The sequence below is a fragment of the Nycticebus coucang genome, chromosome 1, assembly GCF_027406575.1.
Source record: "Nycticebus coucang isolate mNycCou1 chromosome 1, mNycCou1.pri, whole genome shotgun sequence".
Lineage (NCBI taxonomy): Eukaryota > Metazoa > Chordata > Mammalia > Primates > Lorisidae > Nycticebus > Nycticebus coucang.
Window position 1 is genome coordinate 112,932,899 of NC_069780.1, and position 20,421 is coordinate 112,953,319.

At 36.9% G+C, this 20,421-nt stretch overlaps 1 protein-coding gene across 3 annotated transcripts in view; it reads left to right on the plus strand.

The window, feature by feature from the left end:
* KIAA0825 (KIAA0825 ortholog) overlaps positions 1 to 20,421 on the plus strand; it is a 498,502-nt gene that overhangs the window by 8,028 nt on the left and 470,053 nt on the right. For 2 of the 3 annotated variants that reach the window (XM_053586527.1, XM_053586542.1), the window contains exon 2: positions 11,281 to 11,432. The exons of the other annotated variant lie outside the window; for it this stretch is intronic. The gene's annotated coding sequence lies outside the window, so the exon portion shown is untranslated. The remainder of the gene's footprint in view (positions 1 to 11,280; positions 11,433 to 20,421) is intronic. 3 annotated transcript variants of the gene reach the window in all.

Consider the following 20,421-nt stretch of genomic DNA (forward strand, 5'->3'; position numbering starts at 1 on the left):
AAAATGGAAGAGCATGGTGGCTCGTGCCTATAAGCCCTGCACAGAGATGAGGAACCAGCAGCCTTAACGCCCTTTTACTATGCTACAAAATGCAAATTTTACAGAATAAATCCTCTTATTTTTATTAATACATTTTTGTTCATCTTTTATATTTTTATTTTATTTTTAAAATGAACACATTCAAAATAATTTTCAACAATATAATCCTCCCAGATTAGACTGGCACAATTAGAACATTAGTAAGCCATAAGGGCTAAATTGATGGGTGCTATGCCTATGATTTAGTTCTAACTTTCCCTGCTTGACTGACATCACTGCCACAGAAGGCTGGTTGGTGAGAGTTTATGGAGGTTGAGTACACCAGTCAGATATCAGCTTTGCCAACAGTGCACTGTGTGTTACTATTTGAAGTAGAATTTGTGAATAGTTGCCCGGTTCGACAGTATTCTTTAATTCTGTCTGCTTAATAATGTTAGGTTAGGCAGTTAGTTAAACATAAGCAGGCTGGATGGTGGATGCTATTAGGATATTTTGGACTGGCTGGTGTCGGGCTGGCCCGAGTTGTTATGGGAACAGAGCTAATTGACACCTTATAGATGTAAGACCTTGCAAGCGGGTTGTTTGGAGGAGCTGGTTATTTTAGGGGAACTGATTAATGTCCTTGAGACTGTCTGATATGGACAAAGGTGGTCATACTGACTTGGATTGTTTTGAGAACAGCCTGATTAGAACTCTAGAGAGGGCTCCCAAGAAAGAGTGTATATGGGTCTCCCAAGTACTGCAATGAGGAAAAGGTAGAGAAACCACAAAGCAAAGATATTGTCAAGGCCTGGAAGAGGGTCTTTGGAGCATGTGCACAGTTGAGGTGAGAATGTCCATAAGTGGACTACCTCATTAACAGTGAAAGTCACATCCACCAGCGCCATGACAATTTACAAATACCATGGGAACCCTTGGAGATTGCCCTGCAAAAGCAGAAAAAAGGAGGGTTCCCAAGTCCAGGAATTATCTTTCATTTTTTAAGAAAAATCATGACTATTCCACCCCACCCCATTTAACATAAAATTAGGGAATGAGTATAAAAGGAGATCTTGTCAAACTTCATGGGGGCTGACCCATTTCTTCTCTGGACTGTACTATGCTTTAATACTTAATGAAACTTTGGCATTTTGCCTACTTATACCTGCTTGCTCTGCTCGTTCATTCCATTGACTTACTACCAATAACCATTCTTTGGTACTGGGAACATAGTGACCTGATACCTGGTTCCATCAACACCTAACATTAGCCAATTAAGTCAAAGAAGACCAAGAGAATGCTGAAGGAAGAAAACAAGTTTTTTAAATGAGCATTGGGAATTTTAATATTATGTTGTTTCTGCCAAAGATAAGATTATTTGCTTGCTTTGTGATACTGCCATATCAACATTAAAGAAATTTAACTAAGCATTTCAAAAAAGTTATCTTTTTCTCAAAATACTTCTTATTCAAAAGGAAGTCTTGCAGTTGGCAAAGGTCATTGATGAGCAGGATGATATGTGTATATGTGAATCATATGAAGAATATGCAAGTGTTATAATAGATCTGGTAATTGGAAAATACATTGCAAGATTTACTGACTTTAAGAATCATGACATCATGACATCACTTTCAAATTAGCATTTCAACCTAGTTGGTATCATCAAGGCACCTAAGAAGAACTACATGATGGAATGGAATTGATTGAGCTCTCGGTAGATGACATTTTAAAGTCATTGTTTGGGGCGGTGCCTATGGCTCAAGGAGTAGGGCGCCGGTCCCATATGCCGGAGTTGGCGGGTTCAAACCCGCCAAAAATCACAAAAAAAATAAAAATAAAATAAAGTCATTGTTTGATGCTAAGAAAGATCCAGTTGAAATATGGAAAAATGCAGAATATTCACACCTCCAGAAACATGCTTGAAAAATGCTTTCTTGCTCTTCAACCACTTATTTATGCAAATCTACATTTTCCTACCTAACCCAAATCAAGACATCCTTAAGGTCACAAATGACTGATAGCCATCTAGAACAGCGGTTCTCAACCTGTGGGTCGCAACCCACAGAAACTGTATTAAAGGCTCATGGCATTAGGAAGGTTGAGAACCACTCACTGATCTAGAAGATCATCTGAAACTATGGACCTTCATGCCGCAATCAAAAATTTAAATGGTTTGCAACAAAAATTAAACATAAAGTCATTAAAAGGTTAGTTAACTTTAAAATTAGCAGTTTTCATTTTTTGTAATTATTAAATAATCTAAATAGTTAGACTTTTACAAAATAATGTACATTTTTAAGTATATCTAATTGAAGTTTCTTGAATGTGGCCTTATTTGATTATAGCTAAATTGTGACCTTCCAGCATAAAAAGGTTCCCCACCCCTGTCCTAGCACAGTGGGTGGCCCAGGCAGGAGGATTGCTTTAAGTCAGGAGTTAAGGGACCATCCTGGGCAACACAGTTAGAATCCTTTCCTTTCCCACTGCCCCATCTCTACACAAGTTTTGGTTTTTAATTAGCTGGGTGTGGTGGTGTACACTTGCAGTTCCAGCAATCCAGGAAGATTGCTTGAGCCCAGGAGTTAGAGGATGCAGTGAGCTGTAGAGCTATGGTGATGCCCCTGGGCACTAAAGGGAGACCTTGTCTCTAAAATAATAAAATAGTGCAAAAGAGGAAGGAGAAGAGGATTTCTAAATGGTGCATTGTGAAAAGGACTTAACCCACACAGGTAGCTAGAACAGAAAATGGACAGAGTGGGCCATAAGCCAAGGAATTGAAGGTGTCATCTAAAGCTGGAAAGTGTGGGAAATGCAGGGACCAGCAGGTGGAAGGAGTGAAGCTCTGTCAACTGAGGTGTTAGCTTAGTGAGACCTGCTTCAGACTTATGACCTAGACAACAGATGTAAGATAATAAATTTGTGTGATTTTAAGCCAATAAATTTGTGGTGATTTATTAAAGCAGTAAGGGGGAACTAATACAACTTCTAATACAATGGGGACAAAATTGATTTGTCCTAAGGCATCATGGATCTTATACCATTAGTGCAAATGTAAACCTAGCAAAAATGGCACATCATGTCTTATCATCATGAAAATGATGCACACCTGAAAGAATCATCAGGGGTCTGTAGACCATACTTTGGAATCTGTATTTAACTTTTACTTTGTACTTCTTCTGTGCCAGCCACTAGCCTGGGAAATGTGATAAAAAAGTTAAGTAGGCACAGTCCTGTCTTAAGATGATCAGTCTAGTCACTGGTTAAGAAAGGTAAGACATCAGTGATGGCAGACATCACAGTGACAAGTTGTGGTGCTAGGTGCTAAGTACATACGGAAGAGGGAAAGAGACCTAATCTCACTCTTCATGTGCTTTCATTCTAGCAGGACATATCACAAAAATGATAATAATATATAAAGTGCTATCAAGGAAATATCCCCAACTGACAGAGACAGGCAAGAAAGCTTTACATTCCCTCCCACTATGTATGAGAGTTTCAATTTCTCTACATCTATCTCAATACTTGTTATTGCCTGTCATTCGATTTTACCCATTCTAGTGAGCTATGAAGTGACAATACTTCCCAAATTCGTGTGCAGGTTTAACACAATCCTGACAGAAAACCAGCTGATACCCCAGGTGGTCTCAGATTGCATTATTGATAAGTTATGATGCTAACAATCATTCTATGTACTTATTGGGACCATTTGAATATTTTCTTTGTAGAAATATTAATACATATTCAAATCCTATGCCATTTTTAGATTATCTTTTTATTGTTAAATTGTACTAGTTCTTCTCTATTTTTTCACAATACATTGCTCCTTAAAAGTTATTACAGTACTGGCCTAGAATCTCAGAGTAAGTTTGCTAATCAGAAACTTGATTATATTCCCCTGAGCTCACAAACCTCCTGGGACTTTCTCTTTCCATGGAGATTTTGTACCATTTCTACATATCTTCTAGGATATATGACTTACACATATTTTCAGTGATTCTATAGGTTGTCTTTTCACTTTTATGGTGACCTTTGAAGTGCAAGAGTTTTTAAGTTCTTATGAAATCCAGTTTATCAGTCAGGTATGGCGGTTCATACCTGTCATCCCAGCACTCTGGACTGAGACCAGCCTGAGCAAGACCCAATCTCTACAAAAAACAAAAAATTAGCCAGGCATAGTGGTGCATGCCTGTAGTCCCATCTACTTGGGAGGCTGAGGCAGGAAGATTTCTGGAGCCTAGGAGTTTGAGGTTGCAGGTGAGTTATCATGACACCACTATACTCTAGCCAGGGCAGCAGAGTGAGACTGTGTCTCAAAATAACTGAATAAATAAACAAATGAATTTATCAAATATGTCCAATTCTGCTTTTGGTATTGTGTCTAAGAAACCATTGTCTCATCCAAGGTCAAGAAGATTTACACCTATGATTTCTTCTAAGAATTTCATGTATTTTCATGCTCATATATAGGCCTTTGGTTAATTTTGAATTGTTTTTTGTATATCTTATGAGGAAAGAGTCAACTTCATTCTTTTGCATATTGATATTTAGTTATCTCAGAAATATTTCTTTTCTTCCTCCCTCCCTCCCTTCCTTCCCTCCCTCCCTCCCTCCCTCCCTTCCTTCCTTCCTTCCTTTCTTTTTTTTTTGTCTCACTTGTTTTCCCTGGGGTTGAGTGCTGCATCACCATAACTCACAGCATCCTCAAACTCTTGGGCTCAAGCAATCCTCTTATCTCAGCCTCCAGAGTAGCTGGGACTATAGATGCCTGCCCCAACACCTGGCTAATTTTAGAGATGGAGTCCTGCTCTTGCTCAGGCTGGTCTCAGACTCCTCAGCTCAAGCAGTCTACTCACCTCAGCCTCCCAGTGTGCTAGGATATACACAAGACCACCACACCTAAACTAGCAATATTTCTTAAAAAGACTAATATTTTCCCCATTGAATTTTCATGGAATCATCACCAAATATCAGTTGAAATACAAGAAACTCAAACAACCCAACAGCAAAAAAACAAATAATCAGAATAAAAAATGGACAAAGGATCTGAATAGATATTTCTCAATAGAAGACAAACAAACGGCCAAAAAGTATATGAAAACATACTCAACATCACTCATCATCAGGGAAATTTAAATCAATGAAATATCATCTCAATTTAGTTAGTACAGTTCTTTTTAAAAAGACAAAACAATAAAAAATGCTGTGAGAGATCCAGAGAAAAGGGAACTCTTATGCACTGTTGGTGAGAATATAAATGAGCATAGCCATTGTGGAAAACAATACAGTGGTTTGTTAAAAAACTAAAAAGAGTAGGGCGCTGGTCCCGTATGCCGGAGGTGGCAGGTTCAAACCCAGCCCTGGCCAAAAAAAAAAAAAAAAAACTAAAAAGAGAACTACCATATGATCCAGTAATTTTATTACTGAGTCTTCGATAGAAAAGAAAATCAACCTACATGTCCAACAGATAAATGGATAAGAATGATATGGTATATTGTCACTAGAATACATGACATTTTGGTCAACGTGGGACCATATGTGGAACTATGGTCTCATAAGGTTATAATAGCTAAAATTTTCCTAGACGTTATAGTGCAACACAGTTAACTATGTTTATGATGCTGGTGCAAACAAGCCTGCTGTTCTGCCAGTCATATAAAAATGTATCGTATACGATTTGTACAGTGCAGAATACTTGATAATAGATGGATGCGCTACTGGTTTATGTATTTATTATATGTTTTATCTTTATTTTGGCATGCACTCCTATTTATAAAAATTACAATTAACTATAAAACAGCCTCAAGCAGTTGTTTCTGGAGTTATTCCAGAAGAAGGCATTATTACCATACGCGATGACAGCTCTGTGCGGGTGATTGCCCCTGAACACCCCCAGTGGGACAAGATGTCAAGGTAGAAGACAGTAACATTGATGATCCTGACCCTGTGCAGGCTAATGTGTGTGTTGTGTCTTTGGTTTTTTGTTTTTGTTTTTAAATTGTTTGGAATTCATTGAGAGTGCAAAGAATTAGGTTACACTGATTGCATTTGTTAAGTAAAGTCCTTCTTGTAATTGTGTCCTACCCCCAAGAGGTGTGCCATACTCCATGACCCCACAACCCCTCCCCTCCTTCCTCTCCCCACTCCCTCATTCCCCTATCCCTTGTATTAGATCATCTACTGCCTTCATATTAGAATTGAGTACATTGGATTCTTCTCCATTCCTGTGATGCTTTACTAAGAATAATGTGTTCCACTTCTATCCAGGTTAATGCAAAAGATGTAAAGTTTCCATCTTTTTAATGGCTGAATAGTATTCCCTGGTATACATATACCACAGCCTGTTAATCCATTCCTGGGTTGGTGGGCATTTAGGTTGTTTCCACATAATGGTGATTGTAAATTGAGCTGGGATGAATAGTCTAGTACAAATGTCCTTATGATAAAATGATTTCTTTTCTTCTGGGTAGATCCCTGGTAATGAGATTGCAGGATCAAATGGAAAGTCTAATTTGAGTTCTTTGAGGATTCTCCATATTTCCTTCCAAAAAGGTTGTAATTAATTTGCAGTCCCACCAGCAGTGTGAAAGTGTTCCCTTCTCTCCTCATCCATGCCAGCATCTGCAGCTTTGAGACTTTGTGATGTGGGCATGTGTCTTAGTTTTTAGTAAAAAGGTTTAAGATGTAAAAAACAAAGTCTTGAAAGATGTCTGTATTTATTTAGATCACATGATTTTTGTCTTGTATTCTGTTGATAAGGTATATTAAGTTGACTGATTTCCCTATGTCCAATCAACTCTATAACCAAGGGATAAATCCCAATTGGTCATGCTGTATAATTCTGTTTATATGCTGCTGTATTCAATTTGCTAATATTTTCTTGAGTATCTTTGTTGCTGTCTTCCTAAAGGATATTGGCCTGTGATTTTCTTTTCTTGTCATGTCTGTCTGGTTTTTGTTATCAGAGCAATACTGACCTTAGAGACTAAGTTGAGAAGTGTTCTTTCTTCTTTTGTTTCTCAAAAGAATTTGTTAAGGATTGGTGTTCATTCTTTAAATATTTGGTGGAATTTATCAGTGAATCTTTGTGGGAAAAGTTTTTATTTTTAATTTAGTCTCCTGTATATGTCTGTCTCAGTCTATCTAATGCTGCTATAATGGAATACTTTAGGCTGAGTAATTTATAATGAACAGAAAGTTAGCAGCTCATGGTTCTGGAGCAGGGGTCCTCAAACTGCGGCCTGTGGGCCACATGAGGCAGTGTGATCGTATTTGTTCCCATTTTGTTTTTTTTACTTCAAAGTAAGATATGTGCAGTATGCATAGGAATTTGTTCATGGTTTTTTTTTGTTTTTTTTTTTTAAACTATAGTCCGGCCCTCCAATGGTCTAAGGGACAGTGATTGGCCCCCTGTTTAAAAAGTTTGAGGATGCCTGTTCTGGAGCTTAGAAAGTCCAAGAGCAAGGCACCAGCATCTGTTTAGGGTTTTCTTGCTGCATCATGCCATGGTGGAAGGGCAAAGAGATGGTGAGAGAGAGACAAAAAGGGCTGTACTTAGTTTTTCATAAGGGATTTATGCTTGTGATAATAAACCCACTACCTCAATAATGCCATTTATCTATTCAAGAGGGTGGTGTCCTTTAACACCTCCTAGAGGTTCCACCTCTCAACACCTCTGCATTGGACATCAGGTTTCTAACATGTGAACTGTGGGGGCACATTCAAACTATAGCATATAGCAAGGTCTATTCATATATTTTATATATATACATATATATATCCTCTTGAGTTAGTTCAGTAGTTTGTGTCTTTCTAGGAATTTGACTGTTTCATCTGAATTATATAATTTGATGCTACGTAAAGGCTTATACTGTCCTCTTATAACCAGTTTATTTTTGTAGGTACAAGGGCACTGTCCCCTCTTATATTCTTAATTTTAATAATTTGAGTTTTCTCTCTTTTTTTCTTTGTCATTGTCTAAATATTTATTAATTTTGTCATTCCTTTCAAAGCTTTGGTTTCATTGATCCTCTATATTGTTTTCCTTTTCTCTTTCATTTCCAATCTAATCTTTATTGTTTTTTTCCTTTTGTTTGCTTTGGCTTGCTCTTCTCTTAAAGTGGAAGACAGGGTTATTGATCTCAAAACTTTTTAAAATACAGGTGTTTGGTCTGCAGTTTTATTTTCTTATGATATGTTTGCCTTGGATATTAAAGTAATACTGTCATCACAGAATGTGTTAGGAAGGTTTCTTTTCTCTATTTTCTGAAAGTGCTATTAGTTTTCCTTCTGAACAGTTTTTTAAACATCTCATAATAATAACATCCCATGTATAATTTTGTTTTTGCTTTTATTCAGTAAAAAATATTGTCTAATATTCCTTATTTCTTTTTTGATATATTAGTTATTTAGGAGTGGCTTCTTTAACTTTCAACTATTTAGAGTTTTCCCAGATTTTCTGCTGTTGATTTCTAACTTACTTCAGTTGTGCACAGAGATGATGTTTTATAATATCATACCTTTCACATTTATTAAGACTTTTTTATGATCTGGTACATGGTCTATTTTGAACAATGCTTTTGATGCTTAGAGAAAAGTGTACTCTGCCATTATTAGGTAGAGTATGTATGTGATTACGTTGGGTAGGTTGACAACATTCAAGTCTTGTACTCTTACTAGTTTCTTGTTTAATTATATCTGTTAGTAAGAGCAGAGTATTGTAATACCAACTTTAATTTTTAAGTGATCTATTTCTTATTTCAGTTGTCATATTTGCTTCATTGACTATGGTGCTTTGTTTTTAGGTGCATGTACATTCATAATTATTAGATATGTATTTTCCTTATGTAATAACACTATTATTATGCAGTAGACCTTTTGCTCCAATTCTATTTCATAAATATTACCTTGTCTAATGTTAATGCAGCAACTCCAGATCTACTATGAGTACTGTTTACATGACATTTCTTTCCCATTCTTTACTTATAACATTTTGTCTTTGTAACTTGTCTCTCTTATAAACAATAAATGATTAGATCTTTCTTTTTTTAATCTGATTGGGGTAATTTAGGCCATTCACATTTAATGTACTTATTGAATTGGTTAAGTTTACATTTTCCACTTTGCTTTATATTTATGACTCCTATCTTTCTTGTTCTTTTGTTCTTCTTTGAATGCCTCCTATTGTGTTAAATATTTTTAGTGTGTCCACATTCTGATTTGTATTTTAACCTTTCTTTTTTTTTTTTTTTTTGTATTTTAACCTTTCAAAAAAAGTTATTTTCTTAAGTTTTGCTCTAGAGAATGTAATGTATATCTTAATTTGCCACAACCAACGTTAGATTAAGTTGAACTTAATGTTCATAAAATACAGAAACTTTGCTTCAATACAGTTCCATACCCTCCTTCCTTTCTGCTATTGTTATCATATATACTAGGTATGTGCATGTTATAAGCCAAAGAATATATTAATTATTGCTTTATATAATCTATATATTTTAAAGAATTGGATGAGAATAAAGGAAAAATAATATTTTGTAGAGTCTTTTAAATTAACTCACATATTTACCATTTCTGGGGATTTTTATTTTTTATTGTTACTTGAATTACCCTTTGGTGTCATTTTATTTAGTATTTATTGCTTTTTTTAATTTTTAATTTTAATTTTGTTTTTCAGAGACTGTGTCTCAGTATGTTGCCCAGGCTTGAGTGTAATTGCTATTCACAAGTGCAATCCTAGCACTCTATACCCTCAAATTCCCAGGCTGAAGTCATCCTCCTTCATTGGCCTCTCAAGTAGCTAGTATTACAGGCATGTGCCCCTGCACCTGGCTCATTAGTATTTACTATTTCATCTTCAGTTTTAAAAACAGTAGCTTTATTTTGCCCTAAACTAAAGAATAGTCATTCTGGATATAGAATACTTGGTAGGCTTTTTGAGATTTCCATTCCAATAACTGTTGACTCCACTGCTTCTTCTAAGAAGTCAGCCATTAATAATATTGATGGTCACCTCTATGTGAGAAGTTGTTTTGTTCCTGCTGCTTGTCTCTTAATAGTTTGATTATATTATGTCTAGTATTGAGTCTATTCATGTTTTTCCTACTTGGGTTTTGTTGAGCTTCTTTTGATGTGCAGATTGACATTTATCATCAAATTTGGTATTTTTTGTTCCTTATTCTTTCAAATATTTTTTTCTATACTTTTATCTCTCTTCTCCCTTGTTATGATATCCATTGCATGTTTTTTGATATGGTTATTGTTGTCTGAGATGTCTCTGAGTCTTTGTTCTTTTTGAAAAATTCTCTTTTATCTTTGTTGGTTAGACTGGATAATATATATTCATCTATCTTAAAATGACTAATTCTTTGTATATGTATTTAAAATCTGCTATGAAACTCTTCTAATGAATTTCCTGTTTATTAATATTTATTGTACTTTTCAAGTATAATATTTCCCTTATCAAAATCTCTATTTTTGATTCATTGTTGTTTTACTTTTCTTCATTCTTAAAATGTGGTTACCTTTGGTTTTTGAAGACAGGTATAATAGCTGCTTTATATAGTCTGTGTTAAAATTCAACATCTGGAGATGCTCAGACAGTTTCTGTTGACTATTTTTTTCCCATTTCTTTGCATATTCTTTAATTTCTTGTTGAAAAGTGGATATATTAGATTCTATATGGTAGCAGTTTTGAATTCTTGTTTTTCTTCCTAAAGATCGTTTTTGCTTTTTTAATTTTCTTGTTTATTTAGTAATTTGCCTAAATTAATTGATGAACTCTATCTCTCTGTGGTGACTACCGCTTATTTTTTTTGTATTTTTTTTTAAATTCTTGTTTTTAGCTTTACATTTGGGTTCCTAGGATTTGCCCCTGTGTCTGTGTGACTTAATGGCAAACCTGTGGTTGGGCAATAGACGTCCTTAAACACTTAAAGTCAGTAAGTCTCTGCCCTCTCTCATGGATCTCTGTATGTATGGAGGAATGCATTCAAAGTTCAGGCTGCATGCATGTGTTTTACTTTCTGCTTTGCCTCTTCATATCTGCTTTTTGCATGTGATCATTCAGCTTGAAGTTTAGCCATGAATGTGTGATCAGTTTTGGTCTTCTCTGGTCTGTTCTCAGCTTTAGTTAAGAGTATGCTTGTTTTGATTATGACCATGTCCTTGGACTAGTAAAGCTGTTGGCTTTCTCTGCATGCCCACTTCTAAAATCGTTACTTCCACTGATACCACTGCTGGGCTTGGCTTCTCCCATCACTCCAGCTCAAGTACGCCCCCTTTGATGAGTGCCAAGAAGTTTCTTGTCCGAATGGTCTCCAGCTTGGAAGAACCTGTGCACTACCTGAGTTGTGGTTGGTGGTGATAAGAGGAGCCCGAGCCAGAATGCAACAGAGTCCTACCATTCTTACCTAAAGGTTAGCTGTTTTTCTACTATAAAAGCTTCCTCTATTTTTATATTCATAGTCTGTTTCTGGACTGAAATGATAGCATTTGTCTATTTTGCCTAGCTCTATCGTTTCCTTTTGGGAAGAGTATTTGCTGATTGTACTCAGCTACAATTGGAGTCCTGTTTGGTCTTGTTCTTTGTATATAATTTTTTCTTGACTCTCTTACAATGATAGACAGTTAACATGTTCTATTAATTGGTTTATTTGTTTTCATTTGCATAAATGTTTATCTTGGTCTCCAATGTTAAAATTTTTTTCTTCACATGTTAGTTGGTACTTGGCTATGCATTCATATTAGAAAGGAGCAAATAGGCTGGCGCGGCGCCTCACCCCTATAATCCTAGCACTCTTGGAGGCCAAGGTGGGTAGGGTGCTTGAATTCAGGAGTTTGAGACCAGACTGAGCAAGAGTGAGATCATGTATCTTAAAAAAAAAAAAAAAAAAAAAAGCTCAGTATGGCACACTCCAGTAGTCTCAGCTACTTGGTAGGCTAAAGCAAGAAGGATCACTTGAACCCAAGAGTTTGAGGTTGCTGTGCACTATGATAGCACAGCACTCTACCTAGGGTGACAAATTGAGATTCTATCTCACAAAAAAAAAAAAAAAAAAAAAAAGCTGTAGAAATTACCATATAATTTTACTGGTATAGTTTACTTTAGAGTGGGAATCAATCATTAACCTAAAACTAATAGCCAGAATGAAGCAGACTTTCCTACCTTTCTTGATTTTCTAGACAGTTGATTCATGGCTTCAAACATACCACTTCCCCCATTTATTTATTTACTTTCTTTACCCACAGTCATTATAGACAAAACAAAGTAGTTGCTTGTAAAAAAAAAAAAAAAAAAAAACTGGGAAGGGATATTTAGTGTTTCTTGAACAAACCTTCAATCAGTTATGTTTTAAGTTTCTCTTCTTACGCCACCTGTCAGCCAAAGTTATCAGACATTACTTTAATTGCAGCCTTTTTTGCACACATTTTAGGGTTATCTTTTCTCACCCTGTTTCTTCTTTGAATGCTCTTTCACCTTTCTTATATAAACTTGTAGTTATGGCTTTCTCTTTATTTTTGTGGATTTTTCTCTCCTCTTCACCTAACATATGTGTTATGTTTTAAGGAGATATCTAGAGGGATAGAAGGAAAGTACATGCTGTTTGATCTTCCTAACCAAAATTTGTGTGCACGTATTTTTAAAATATATGCACACACACCCATGAGTCCTGTTTTCCCGTAGAAATACTTATTTAAAGTATTTTAAATAAGTATTTAAATACTTATTTTAAGTATTTTCTACGTTGCTATCCTTTGCAATTGTTGCTTGTAATGGATTATGCAAATGTTTTTAAAGAAAATTTGTTTTATAATTTTAAAAGATGTTATTTTAGTTATTTTCTCCTTTTCTTTCTCTATCCTTTCCTCCTTTCTGGCATCACAACATTCACCTTTCCTGAGGTAACCAATGTTCCCAATATTAGCAATGTATGGAACAGTAGTTCTATTTTTCCCTTTGGTCAAACTAATAAGCTGGCAGTTATCAAGAAGGGCAGTTCACTGTAGAGCAGGCTGACATTGTCATCAAGACAGTAATTCAGTTAATTTATAGGTGATGTGCTGTATCTCAGTAATGGCTTTCTAGTGCTGGCATCTCTGCCTTAGTTCATAGGTGGAATAGAACTGTTTTCCTCATTATGATTCATATATTTCATTTTTTTGTTCACATTTACTTCCCAGAGTAGCTAAGTGTATATTTGTTTCTGATGAAATGTCAAATGGAGTTCCACTGGGGATAATGCATGTTAGTTGTATTTAAGGACTTCTATATCAGCTACCAGACAAAAACAGGAAGTATGAAGAAATAAATACTATAAGAAACATTTTGAACTTTATTCATATCAGTTTCCTAGACACCCTAGGCCTAACCAAGAGATTATTTTGGCTGATAATAGATAACAAAATAGCTTTTCCTATTAATTAATGCATTTGTTGTTTGACCTTTTCTTTTACTAAGGCAAAAAAATGAAATAAAAGATATAGATTTTGGAAATAAAGATTTAAAACTCATTATGTGTGCATGATAAAACATCATAGGTAAAAAAGCAATAAGAGTTTGGCAAATAACCTGGATAAGCACATCAATATATAAAAGCTGCATGTATATAGACATACAGAAACAAACAATGGAAAAGTTTTTGCAGAGATTTTTTTATTTTTTTGTGTGTGACAACGTCTCATTCTGTTTCCTGGGGTATAGTGCAGTGTCGTGATCATAGCTTACTACAACTTCAAACTCCTGAGCTCAAGCGATCTTCCTTCCTCAGCCTTCTAAGTAGCTGGGACTATACGTGCATAATACCACCATGCTCAGCTAATTTTGTATTTTTTGTAGAGAAAAGGTCTCACTATGTTGCTTGGACTGGTCTTGAACTCCTGGCCTCAAGTGATCCTCCTGCTTCCCCTAAAACATGAAGTATTTTATGCTAGAATTTAAGTCAGAAACCACTGGTGCCCACGTGAAATATTATTTTTAATAATATCCAAATTGCGAGAGGCGGAGCAAGATGGCAGCCGAGTAACAGCTTCCTTGCATCTGGGCACCGTGAGTCTGGGGAGATAGGACTCCAGGCGTCTCTGGCTGGTGGGAACTGCCTATCATCACTCCTATGAGGATACAGGGAGTCAGCGAGAGACTTCTGGACCCCAAGAGGAGGACTAAATCCGTGGAAAACCGGCAAGTGGTCGCGTGTGTTCAATCCGTCTAAACCCGCCCACAACTGTAAGTTCAGTAGCAGCGAGACTGCAAACCAGAAAGGCCTTACCTGTGAACTGTTTTGATGTCCTTGGACTTGGCACTGAGTTGAACTGCCTTGGGGAAGGCCTGAGCGGGAGTGCGAGAACTTTGGGCGTTGTCTAGGGCCCCAGTCTGAGCCGCTGAGCCAGACGGAGCTAATAGTGTTTGGCGGTGGGTCACACGGATCCATTGTCAGCGATCTGCCCCGGCAAGCTCCGCCCTCAGGGTCGCAGAGCTAGAAACGGGTGGGAGCTGGTAACCCAGCAACCAAGTAGCCTAAGGGTGGGGTCTGAGCCGCCTTGCAGCCCTAACCCTCAGGGGCAGAGTGAGACCGGTTTGGGCACACTGAGTAAGTGCATAGCCACTTCAGCAGCGATTCCAGCAAGAAAGCTGGGAAAGCTTCTGCTCAACAAGTTTACAACTTCGAAGTGCCTTTTAAGTAGGCTGAAGAGAGATTCAGGGTGTCTACCTGCTGGGGTTTGAGTAATCAGCAGCCTCCAGTCGTATCTGAACTGTGACTAACATCTCATACCCCAGAAGACCACGTGTTGCTCAGACAATATTCAATAACATATACAAACTGCTTTGTTTTTGGTTGTGTATTTTTTTCTTTCTTTTTTTGCTTGGTTGTTTTTTTTGTTTGTTTATTTTGACGTTGCTGATATTCTTTTGTTTTTTTAATTTCAATCTTTTCCACACAGATCCCTTTTTCTTTCTCAATTTTCCTAGTTTAATTATAATTTCCCATTGCTGCTTTTTTTAATAACTTCAACTTCATTTTTGCTAGTGTTTCTACCGATATAATTTGGTTTTTCACCCAATTTTATCCCTGTAAAGTTTTCTGTTTGCTTCTTTTGGTTTGATTTATAGCATTTTTGTCTTTCCTCTCTACTTGGTGGAGGTGGGGTACTGTGTCTGATCAGGTTAGCAAAGAGCTGCTGACCTCAAGGGAACCACGCAACTGGGCACCCCCAGAAGGTGGGGTTTTTTAAGGTTGTGTCAAAGTACCCTACTGTACACCTATATTGCCCTGTCTCCCTCTTTCTGTGCCTCTCTTCTTTTTGTCAATATTCCTTATACCCACCCCCTCTCCTTTCTCTATCTTTCTTTTTTTCTTATCACTCGGTCCTCCTTTCTTTCATCCCCTTTTTTTTTGCTCTTCAACCTTCTCACCCTTCTGGTCCTGTAACCTTTAGTCCACAGGCACAAGAACTTAAAGAGCAAGAGGAAGTGAAAGGAAAATTAGGGCAAGCAAACAGATAAAAGAAATCACTCATGAGGAAGAATCAGCAGAAAACTCCAGGCAACATGAAGAACCAGTCTAGAACAACCCCACCAAGGGACCATGAGGTAGCTACTGCAGATGATTCCACCAGTATAGAAATGTTAGGAATGACAGAAAGGGAATTTAGAATACACATGTTGAAAACAATGAAAGAAATGATGGAAACTATGAAGGAAATTGCTAATAAAGTGGAAAATAACCAAAAGGAAATCCAAAAACAGAATCAAATAAGAGATGAACGATATGAAGAATATAAAAAGGATATAGCAGACCTGAAGGAACTGAAACAGTCAATTAGGGAACTTAAAGATGCAATGGAAAGTATCAGCAACAGGTTAGACCATGCAGAAGAAAGAATTTCAGAGGTAGAAGACAAAGTTCTTGAGATAACTCAGACAGTAAAAGAGGCAGAAAAGAAGAGAGAGAAAGCAGAACGTTCACTGTCAGAATTATGGGACTTTATGAAGCGTTCCAACATACGAGTTATAGGAATTCCAGAAGGGGAAGAAGAATGCCCCAGAGGAATGGAAGCCATACTAGAGAATATTATAAAAGAAAATTTCCCAAACATCACCAAAGATTCTGACACACTGCTTTCAGAGGGATATCGGACCCCGGGTCGCCTCAACTCTAACCGAGCTTCTCCAAGACACATTGTGATGAACCTGTCCAAAGTCAAGACAAAAGAAAAGATTCTGCAAGCTGCCAGGAGTAAGCGCCAGTTGACCTACAGGGGCAAATCCATCAGAGTTACCACAGACTTCTCTAATGAAACTTTCCAAGCAAGAAGACAATGGTCATCTACCTTTCATCTACTTAAACAGAACAATTTTCAGCCCAGAATTCTGTACCCTGCTAAGCTAAGCTTCAAAATTGACGGAGAAATCAAATCATTTACGGATATACAAACATTGAGGAAATTCGCCACAACAAGACCAGCTCTACAGGAAATACTTCAACCTGTTCTGCACACTGACCACCACAATGGATCAGCAGCAAAGTAAGAACTCAGAAATCAAAGGACAGAACCTAACCTCCACACTGATGCAAAAGATAAAACTAAGCAATGGACTCTCACCAAATAAGACGAATAGAATACTACCACACTTATCCATTATCTCAATAAATGTTAATGGCTTGAATTCCCCACTGAAGAGACATAGATTGGCTGACTGGATTAAAAAACACAAGCCATCCATTTGCTGTCTGCAAGAAACACACCTGGCTTCAAAAGACAAATTAAAGCTCCGAGTCAAGGGTTGGAAGACAATTTTTCAGGCAAATGGAATTCAGAAGAAAAGAGGAGTTGCAATCTTATTTTCAGATACATGTGGATTTAAAGCAACTAAAGTCAAAAAAGACAAAGATGGTCACTTTATATTGGTCAAGGGAAAACTACAACAAGAAGACATTTCAATTCTAAATATTTATGCACCCAATTTAAATGCTCCCAGATTCTTGAAGCAGACCTTACTCAGTCTGAGCAATATGATATCTGATAATATCATCATAACAGGGGACTTTAACACACCTCTTACAGAGCTGGACAGATCCTCTAAACAGAAATTAAACAAAGATGTAAGAGATTTAAATGAGACCCTAGACCAACTACGCTTGATAGACGTATATAGAACACTCCACCCCAAAGATAAAGAATATACATTCTTCTCATCACCCCATGGAACATTCTCCAAAATTGATCACATCCTGGGACACAAAACAAATATCAACAGAATCAAAAGAATTGAAATTTTACCTTGTATCTTTTCAGACCATAAGGCACTAAAGATGGAACTCAACTCTAACAAAAATGCTCAACCCCACCCAAAGGCATGGAAATTAAACAATCTTCTGTTGAATAACAGATGGGTGAAGGAAGAAATAAAACAGGAAATCATTAACTTCCTTGAGCATAACAACAATGAAGACACAAGCTACCAAAACCTGTGGGATACTGCAAAAGCAGTTTTGAGAGGAAAATTCATCGCTTTAGATGCCTACATTCGAAAAACAGAAAGAGAGCACATCAACAATCTCACAAGAGACCTTATGGAATTGGAAAAAGAAGAACAATCTAAGCCTAAACCCAGTAGAAGAAAAGAAATATCCAAAATCAAATCAGAGATCAATGAAATTGAAAACAAAAGAATCATTCAGAAAATTAATGAAACAAGGAGTTGGTTTTTTGAAAAAATAAATAAAATAGATCAACCATTGGCCAGACTAACTAGAAATAGAAAAGTAAAATCTCTAATAACCTCAATCAGAAACGATAAAGGGGAAATAACAACTGATCCCACAGAGATACAAGAGATCATCTCTGAATACTACCAGAAACTCTATGCCCAGAAATTTGACAATGTGAAGGAAATAGATCAATATTTGGAATCACACCCTCTCCCTAGACTTAGCCAGGAAGAAATAGACCTCCTGAACAGACCAATTTCAAGCACTGAGATCAAAGAAACAATAAAAAAGCTCCCAACTAAAAAATGCCCTGGTCCAGATGGCTTCACTCCAGAATTCTATCAAACCTTCAAGGAAGAGCTTATTCCTGTACTGCAGAAATTATTCCAAAAAATTGAGGAAGAAGGAATCTTCCCCAACACATTCTATGAAGCAAACATCACCCTGATACCAAAACCAGGAAAAGACCCAAGCAAAAAGGAGAATTTCAGACCAATCTCACTCATGAATATAGATGTAAAAATTCTCAACAAAATCCTAGCCAATAGATTACAGCTTATCATCAAAAAAGTCATTCATCATGCTCAAGTAGGCTTCATCCCAGGGATGCAAGGCTGGTTTAACATACGCAAGTCTATAAACGTTATCCACCATATTAACAGAGGCAAAAATAAAGATCACATGATCCTCTCAATAGATGCAGAAAAAGCATTTGATAAAATCCAGCATCCTTTTCTAATTAGAACACTGAAGAGTATAGGCATAGGTGGCACATTTCTAAAACTGATTGAAGCTATCTATGACAAACCCACAGCCAATATTTTACTGAATGGAGTAAAACTGAAAGCTTTTCCTCTTAGAACTGGAACCAGACAAGGTTGTCCTCTGTCACCTTTACTATTCAACATAGTGCTGGAAGTTCTAGCCAATACAATTAGGCAAGACAAGAAAATAAAGGGAATCCAAATGGGAGCAGAGGAGGTCAAACTCTCCCTCTTTGCTGACGACATGATCTTATACTTAGAGAACCCCAAAGAGTCAACCACAAGACTCCTAGAAGTCATCAGAAAATACAGTAATGTTTCAGGATATAAAATCAATGTCCACAAGTCAGTAGCCTTTGTATACACCAATAACAGTCAAGATGAGAAGCTAATTAAGGACACAACTCCCTTCACCATAGTTTCAAAGAAAATTAAATACCTAGGAATATACCTAACGAAGGAGGTGAAGGACCTCTATAAAGAAAACTATGAAATCCTCAGAAAGGAAATAGCAGAGGATATTAACAAATGGAAGAACATACCATGCTCATGGATGGGAAGAATCAACATTGTTAAAATGTCTATACTTCCCAAAGCAATCTACTTATTCAATGCCATTCCTATCAAAGTACCTACATTGTACTTTCAAGATTTGGAAAAAATGATTCTGCGTTTTGTATGGAACCGGAAAAAACCCCGTATAGCTAAGGCAGTTCTTAGTAACAAAAATAAAGCTGGGGGCATCAGCATACCAGATTTTAGTCTGTACTACAAAGCCATAGTGCTCAAGACAGCATGGTACTGGCACAAAAACAGAGACATAGACACTTGGAATCGAATTGAACACCAAGAAATGAAACTAACATCTTACAACCACCTAATCTTTGATAAACCAAACAAGAACTTACCTTGGGGGAAAGACTCCCTATTCAATAAATGGTGTTGGGAGAACTGGATGTCTACATGTAAAAGACTGAAACTGGACCCACACCTTTCCCCACTCACAAAAATTGATTCAAGATGGATAAAGGACTTAAATTTAAGGCATGAAACAATAAAAATCCTCAAAGAAAGCATAGGAAAAACACTGGAAGATATTGGCCTGGGGGAAGACTTCATGAAGAAGACTGCCATGACAATGGCAACAACAACAAAAATAAACAAATGGGACTTCATTAAACTGAAAAGCTTCTGTACAGCTAAGGAGACAATAACCAAAGCAAAGAGACAACCTATACAATGGGAAAGGATATTTGCATATTTTCAATCAGACAAAAGCTTGATAACCAGGATCTATAGAGAACTCAAATTAATCCACATGAAAAAAGCCAACAATCCCTTATATCAATGGGCAAGAGACATGAATAGAACTTTCTCTAAAGACGACAGACGAATGGCTAACAAACACATGAAAAAATGTTCATCATCTCTTTATATTAGAGAAATGCAAATCAAAACAACCCTGAGATATCATCTAACCCCAGTGAGAATGGCCCACATCACAAAATCTCAAAACTGCAGATGCTGGCGTGGATGTGGAGAGAAGGGAACACTTTTACACTGCTGGTGGGACTGCAAACTAGTACAACCTTTCTGGAAGGAAGTATGGAGAAACCTCAAAGCACTCAACCTAGACCTCCCATTCGATCCTGCAATCCCATTACTGGGCATCTACCCAGAAGGAAAAAAATCCTTTTATCATAAGGACACTTGTACTAGACTGTTTATTGCAGCTCAATTTACCATTGCCAAAATGTGGAAACAGCCTAAATGCCCACCAACCCAGGAATGGATTAACAAGCTGTGGTATATGTATACCATGGAATACTATTCAGCCATTAAAAAAAATGGAGACTTTACATCCTTCGTATTAACCTGGATGGAAGTGGAAGACATTATTCTTAGTAAAGCATCACAAAAATGGAGAAGCA